Source organism: Condylura cristata, unplaced genomic scaffold (genome assembly GCF_000260355.1).
Source record: "Condylura cristata isolate star-nosed mole 26May11 unplaced genomic scaffold, ConCri1.0 scaffold00002, whole genome shotgun sequence".
NCBI lineage: Eukaryota > Metazoa > Chordata > Mammalia > Eulipotyphla > Talpidae > Condylura > Condylura cristata.
In genome coordinates, this window is record NW_004567103.1 from 27542564 (window position 1) to 27549480 (window position 6917).

The window sequence follows — 6917 nt, forward strand, 5'->3', positions numbered from 1 at the left end:
AAAAAACTAGATCACTATGACTTTAAATATTATTTGTACTATTATTTGAAAGCTTCCTTCTCTATGCTAAACATCTGGCAATATGTTCATCTCTTTCTAAATATATAGATATAGATATAAATTTCAGGCTAAGTTCCTTATTTCTGCAGTACAAACTGCTCATGGATGTCTTAAAAAGAATAAAAGCAGTGTCTATACTACGCTTCAGGTCTGTATTTCAAAGTGATATGTGACATAGTCTACTGTGCAAAAATATACAAAGATTTTTCTGAGAGTATTTGGCAGATAGAGGATAAAGTGTGAAATGACTTTTTTTTCTTTTTTATCTGCTACTAAACTCAGTATTTGAATACCTTCTCTCTACCCTTGTGACCAATTTAGGAGTAATTTGCTTTGTTCTAAATGGTAACTTGACATAGGGATACTTTTCAGCCTTTACTTTTGCCTTCTTGCCCTCCCTTTACAACCTGTAAATACTTGTAACTATATTACTTGGTGAAATTTTTCAGAATGTTTTATTTAATTCTGTTCTGTTCTGAAATAAACGTTATAAAACAATTCCCACTGGCACATGAACAAATAGCTTCCATTTGAGAAACAATGTCTTTCTGGTGTTTAACTCTCTGACTTCCTGAAAGCTATTTCCAAGGAAACAAATCTTAAAAGCAGCATTCTACTCGTTTGTATTGAATTGCTACTTCTAATGAATTAATGTTAAGAAATTTTACTTCTTGCTCAGCAGCCAAAGTTCTGCAAACTGTCTATGTAACAGAAGCAAAAAAAAAAAAAAAAAAAAATTAGCCAAAGGAAAAGAGGGAAAGGGCTCCACAAATCCTGGGAGACCACTATGTAACCCTGGACAGAGCATCAGGAAAATCTCGCTTCTAATTGGAAGCATACACACACTTAATGCTTCTGCCAGCTGGGAAGCTGACGTTTTTTCAAAGCTGAGTAGAAAAGTATGCTAGATGACTTTTCAGTGGAGGGGTCTCAAAAACTGAGATTTTCACACGATTACTCCAGCACAGCAAAGAGCTTACTAGTTCATTTAACATTTTCTGAAAGCTCTAAAGATGAAGCAAATTAGAAGTAATATTGTTGTAAAGTGAACTGATATGTTATCAAGGAAAATGAAGTCACTGCATTATTTCTGCAGCACACAGACTCTGGGTTTCTGCACTCAGATCGCAGCTAGCTTTCAACCGACCTGATACCCCTCTCCACCCTTGCTAAAGGATCAGATTTAGGCTTTTATCTTAATTTTATATTAAAATTTGGAAAGATAAGAGATGACTTTATATTAATTTTTAAGACCACTAAATTGCTTTTTTTAATTTCCTATAGAAATGCTAAGTGAAAATCATGGACTCCACAGTTGACTTTAATAGAGGAAAGGGCTGTTGAAGACATCATATTTTAGGAAAGCATTTTGGCATCGATGTCACATTTCACAAGTAAAGCTAGCTCTGTCCAGGCACAAATTAAATAGCCATACAAATGTCCAGAATTGACTTTTATTGCTTTTCCAGTGAAGAAAAAGAATTGCTATTTGTTCTTATTAAAGTCTTATAAATGTTGTTGTGCATTTGTATGTACACAGATGTCCCAAATGAAGAGATGGATGGATTAGGTTTGGCATGGTGCCCAGGAATATGCATTCCTAGCTGCCAGCCAACACATGCTGTCCACCACAGCTAGAGAAATATTCTGCTTTACTCTGTCTATATACCATGTGCATGTCTTCACATAGAATATATTGTACATCCTTAGTTATTAAGTGAAGAAAGCAGATTTATAATCAGTATATATTGCATGCTATGATGGCGGGGGGGTGGAGCAACCATTTCTAGCGACCAAGAGGAAGAATAAAGCTACTATTTAAAACAATAGTGTTTCTGCCATGGGAGGAACAGCAACATTCCTTTCCAGGCTAAACTACCAACTGTTTCTGAAAGCTGCCTGAGTGGGCTCCGGTGTTGGAAACTGAGACCCCCAGAAAAGGGCCTGGGAAGAACCACCAGAATAGACAGGTTTCCTTCTAAGAGAAGTCACAGGCTCCTGGGGCAGCTGGAGGACTGCAGAGAGGCACTGGCTGAGGGGTGGCGAGTGTGCAAAGTGGGCGGCCCAGTGATGACACAGAGGGGCTTTTGCTCCCAGAGAGTAAGGCATCTTCAGAAGTTGAGTAGCTAGAGGATTGCTTTTTCTAATGCAGCTATGTTAAGCATGTGCTTTCTGTACCATTTTCAAGTCCCTCTACCCTGAGCAAGAAGAATCATGGGATCAAGGATAAGGGGCTGTGGACCAATTTGGGGTCCACACTGGAGATCAGGCACAAGGGAAATGGAGACAGCAGAAGCTGGGAATTAAGCACGATGTAACTAAGAGAACTGTCCAACCCAGAGCATCCCTAGAGATGCCGGGAAAGACTGTAAATTTCCCAATGGAAAGCAGTAATCCTGGTGTGAATTATATGTAAAATTTACAGGACAGAATAATTTCCATGAAATATAAAACTTGGAGCCCTTTAAGCAATTGGTTTCTATGTTATGTAGACAGAGAAAATCTCTAGAAAAATACACACGAATACATTACACTGATCTTTGGTGGGATTGTTGGTGTCTTTTGTTTGCTTATCTATATTTTCAGTGTAAGTACATTTTTACATAGAACAAAATATATTACTAAAAATAGAAAAATATGTTTTAAGTATTCACATACACAGTATTCACATACTTTCACATACACAGATGTTACTTTCCAGTAAAAGTGATACTTAAACTGGGACCTTAAGAATTAATAGCCAGGTTACGAATGGGACCAAGTGGGAGAGCTATTTGCACGCCAGCACCCTGGGGCAGGGAAAAGCTTGCTGCTCTGGCAGAGCTCCGTCATGAATGGGGGAGTGGGGGAAGAGTGGAGTGACTTCAGCTGAGGCAGTAGTCATGATACAGGGCATACTGAGCCTGGAAGGGTAAAGAAAGTCCCGTGCTTTCAGTCTGAGCGCAATGGGAGTCATGGCAAGGTGTTATGCAGGCTATGACATCATCTGCTTTATGATTTTAAAATACCAGGATAGAGGACTGAAGGAGGGTGAGAAAGATGGACAAGGTGTGAAACCAGGAGCCCACTCTGGGCTCCTTGAAGTTCTTTGGCAAGATGGGATCATGATTTTGACTTCAGCAATGATGTGAGAATTAACAGGTCTTGAAGACAGATGGCTGAGAAACAACAAATCACACACACACAACCAAAGACTCTCCAGGTTTAAAGCTTGAGAAATCCTGTAGGTGGAGGAGACGTTTTCTGCGACGGATACAGGGAGGAGATAGGTTTTAGAAGGAAAAGCTGAAGTCCCGTTTTTAGGATGTTGATATGTCTGTAAAATACCCACAGGAAAATAGTAGGTTGGGTATATAAGAAACCATGGATGACCTGGGAGTCAATGGTTTCAGACAGGGAGTATATATCATTTATCATCCCACTTGGGAAACTTTTGAAACTGAAAGGAGACGCTACTAAGAATTTTGCTGAGAAAGTAGACATAAACTACTCTTTAAGCGATTGATTTCTATGTTATGTAGACAGAGAAAATCACTAGAAAAATACACACGAACACGTTACACTGATCTTTGGTGGGATTGTAGATGTCTGGTGTTTGCTTGTTGGTGTCTGTGTGTATGAATATTCAAAACATTTTTTTCTATTTTTAGTAACACATTTTGTTCTATGTAAAAATGTATGTACACTGAAAATATAGATAAGCAAACAAAAGACACCAACAATCCCACCAAAGATCAATGTAACGTATTCATGTGCATTTTTCTAGAGATTTTCTCTGTCTATATAACATAGAAATCAATTGCTTAAAGGGCTCCAAGTTTTATATTTTATGGAAATTATTCTGTCCTGTAAATTTTACATATAATTCACACCAAAGAGCATAGAGAGTAGAAAAAGAGATCTAGAACTAACTTCTGATGAATTCCAACATTTATTTTTAAATGGTAACTGAATGAGGGAGGACCAAAATACAAATGAAAAGAAGGAATCCAAAAATATGGTAAAACATGGAAGCCAAAACTAGAATGCATTTTAAGAAGGACAAAATATGCAACATAGCCAAATATGGTTAAAACCCTAATAAGAATGCAGGGCAAATGTCCACTGGATTTGGCAATATGTAAATTATTGAAAATCTTAGCAAAAGTAAGTCAAGTGGTGGGTACAGAAGTCAGAAAAACTGTTGAAAGAGTAAGTAAAAGGTGAAGTAGAGAGAGTGTATATGTAAGTCTTAGAAGAGCATTGGCTGCAAAGGGAACATGAAGATCTACCAGCAGTTACAAGAGGATGTGGGATCTAGAGAGGGGCAGATAAACTTGACATAAGACATACTAGAGCATATATGAATGAGGATGAATTCATCCAGAAGGAACTCTTCCTTCTGGTAGAATAAATCTATTGAATGGTCATAGTAGCATTGTTCATAGGTGCAAAACTTTGTAAATAATCCCAACAATCCATCCCTGGAAGACAAAAATGATGAACATAGAATTTTGGATGCTATTCACCTCATGTCAAAGAGGCAGGGCAATGGGAATATGAAGTAGAACTTAGACCTAAAATTGGGATTATTGCTTTTCTCAGCTTGGGTTTCAAGTGGTAGGTTTACAGACAGTTGCTATAAAATTGGGGGGTGAGAGTGGGGGGACAAAACCTAAATACTAAAAGAAGTCACACATGGACCTGGGAATATATTATAAGTCACACTTGTGACTGATCTAAGTTCCTATAGCTGAGTCCTGTTGGCCAGACTGGGGGTGTGAGAGATACTTGAGTTAACTAATCTAAATGATCTTCAGAAAATCACAGAAGAGGTCCATGACCACACCACTATCTCTAATATCACACAGTTGATGCTGGGGAAAGGATGCTGCTGCAAAGACAGAAGCAGAATCTAGAGAGAAATAGTCCTCTGTCTTTACAAATACAGAGTCTAGAGCACTTTTCATAGGCGATAGAGATGCTATATCATCCAATTTGATATTTCCTCATGCTTCTTGCCTTATCAAAGGATATTCAGTCCTACCAGGTTAGTTGTTTTTGAGTCTATTTTATTTTCCAAATACTAGTCTTATTGCTTCAATCACAGCAACCTCTGTATTTCTTCATCTGTAGTGAAATGTTCTCTTGAAAATAATTTTATTACGGTGTTTCTATCACTGTGAAACAATATACCTGTTGTCATTTTAAGTTGGTCAAATGAATCAGAATCATTACTAGCCACATCCCCAAAAGCCTACTAGGCAGTATTGTTAAGCCATATTTTGCCCAGTTGAATGCAATTTTTTATTTCTCCCTAGATGAGCTACTTTATTAAATTTCCTTTTGCTGATTTCTGTGCATGTCTTTCATTAATCAAGATCAAATTGCATTTAAGAGCGTCTCCTAAGCAATTTGTAATTCCTCCCAAATTTTTATCATCTGCAGACTCATTCTATTAGAGTACTTTCCATTTTCATGTCCAAATGCTTCAGAAACATATGGGGAGAAAACTAAAACAGATACTGAACAGTGAGCGAGTCAGAACTTTGTTAAAGACAAAAGCAAATAGGGTAGGACAGCCTCAAACAACCAGTTTCTCACTGCTTAGCAGCTGTGACACACCCTTGTAAGAAAACTCACAGTAGCTTGGCCTTTGTTCTGTCTTCATGACAATCCCCAAAGCAGCCTTCAGGCTGGAAAGGAGACATCGCTTCTTTCTCAGGGTTATAGTAACCAAATGTTTCCCTTAGAAACTGATTTGGCCCCTTCTCTCCCCTAGGAATTCTTCTTCCAAGTAGAACTAAAGGCTATGTAATACAACGCTTTAATCAGCATCAGCGGCACTGCTATATCCAGACTATTTCATCAGAGTACACAGCACTCTAAGGAGGAGGACAGGACAGCTGTCAGCCAGATTTTCAACCCTTCTGGATTTTAATTAGATCATTGATTGTTGATTTATTAATCTCTTCATTTATTTAAATGATTATAGAGAATCTAGTGTGCACTTAGTCTATTATGGGTTAGCTGACTTAATTATAAAGGTCTCACTGTGAATCCCACCTGTAACAGAATATTTCGTTGTTGCCTTCTTCCCCTTGAACAGAGAGACAATAAATTTATAAGCCAAGCCTTGTGACTTACAAGATGGCGTATTTTGGAACATAAAGGCTGAGTCTTAAAGGAAACCCAGAGTTCCTGCCATTAAAGCAAACTGGACAGAGACTAGCTATAGGCGAGGCCACTCTGCATAATAGGACTCTGAGGTAGAAGAAAAGAAAAAATTCAGAGGCCATGTTCTGCCTGACCTAGGACAAGGGTCAACTTCTGCTAACTTCCTATCTAACCCTAGGTAATCTCCTCGCCTATCACTATCTCAGTATCCTCATTGTCAGAATACTGAGCAGTACTGCTGGCTGTAAAGTTCTACTACAAAACTAACAGATGACGCATCCACCTTCACCTTAAGCACAACATAATACTTAATCAAACACTAACTGCTTTGTACTAAAGCTATGTACACACGCTGTGCTAGGTTCTGAGAACAGAGAAAAGATAAATGAACAAGACTAATACTTTTCTGATGCCTGAGTCCATCTTGCAACCATGAGACAACATGCCTGAGGATGAAAGATGTTTCAGGCTAGAGCTGGCAGAAGGACAGAATGGAAGACTCCCAGGCCACATCAATACCACCCAGCTGATGAAACAGCCCTCTGCACTTCCTGCCCCCAGGCCTCAGGTTATGTGAGATAATTAAATGCTTCATTGTTGAAGTCACTTGTGGTAGGTTTTCTGGGTTTGTAGAAGGCATCCTAAGTGATATTCTCTCTCTCTCTCTCTCTCTCTCTCTCTCTCTCTCTCTCTCTCTCTCT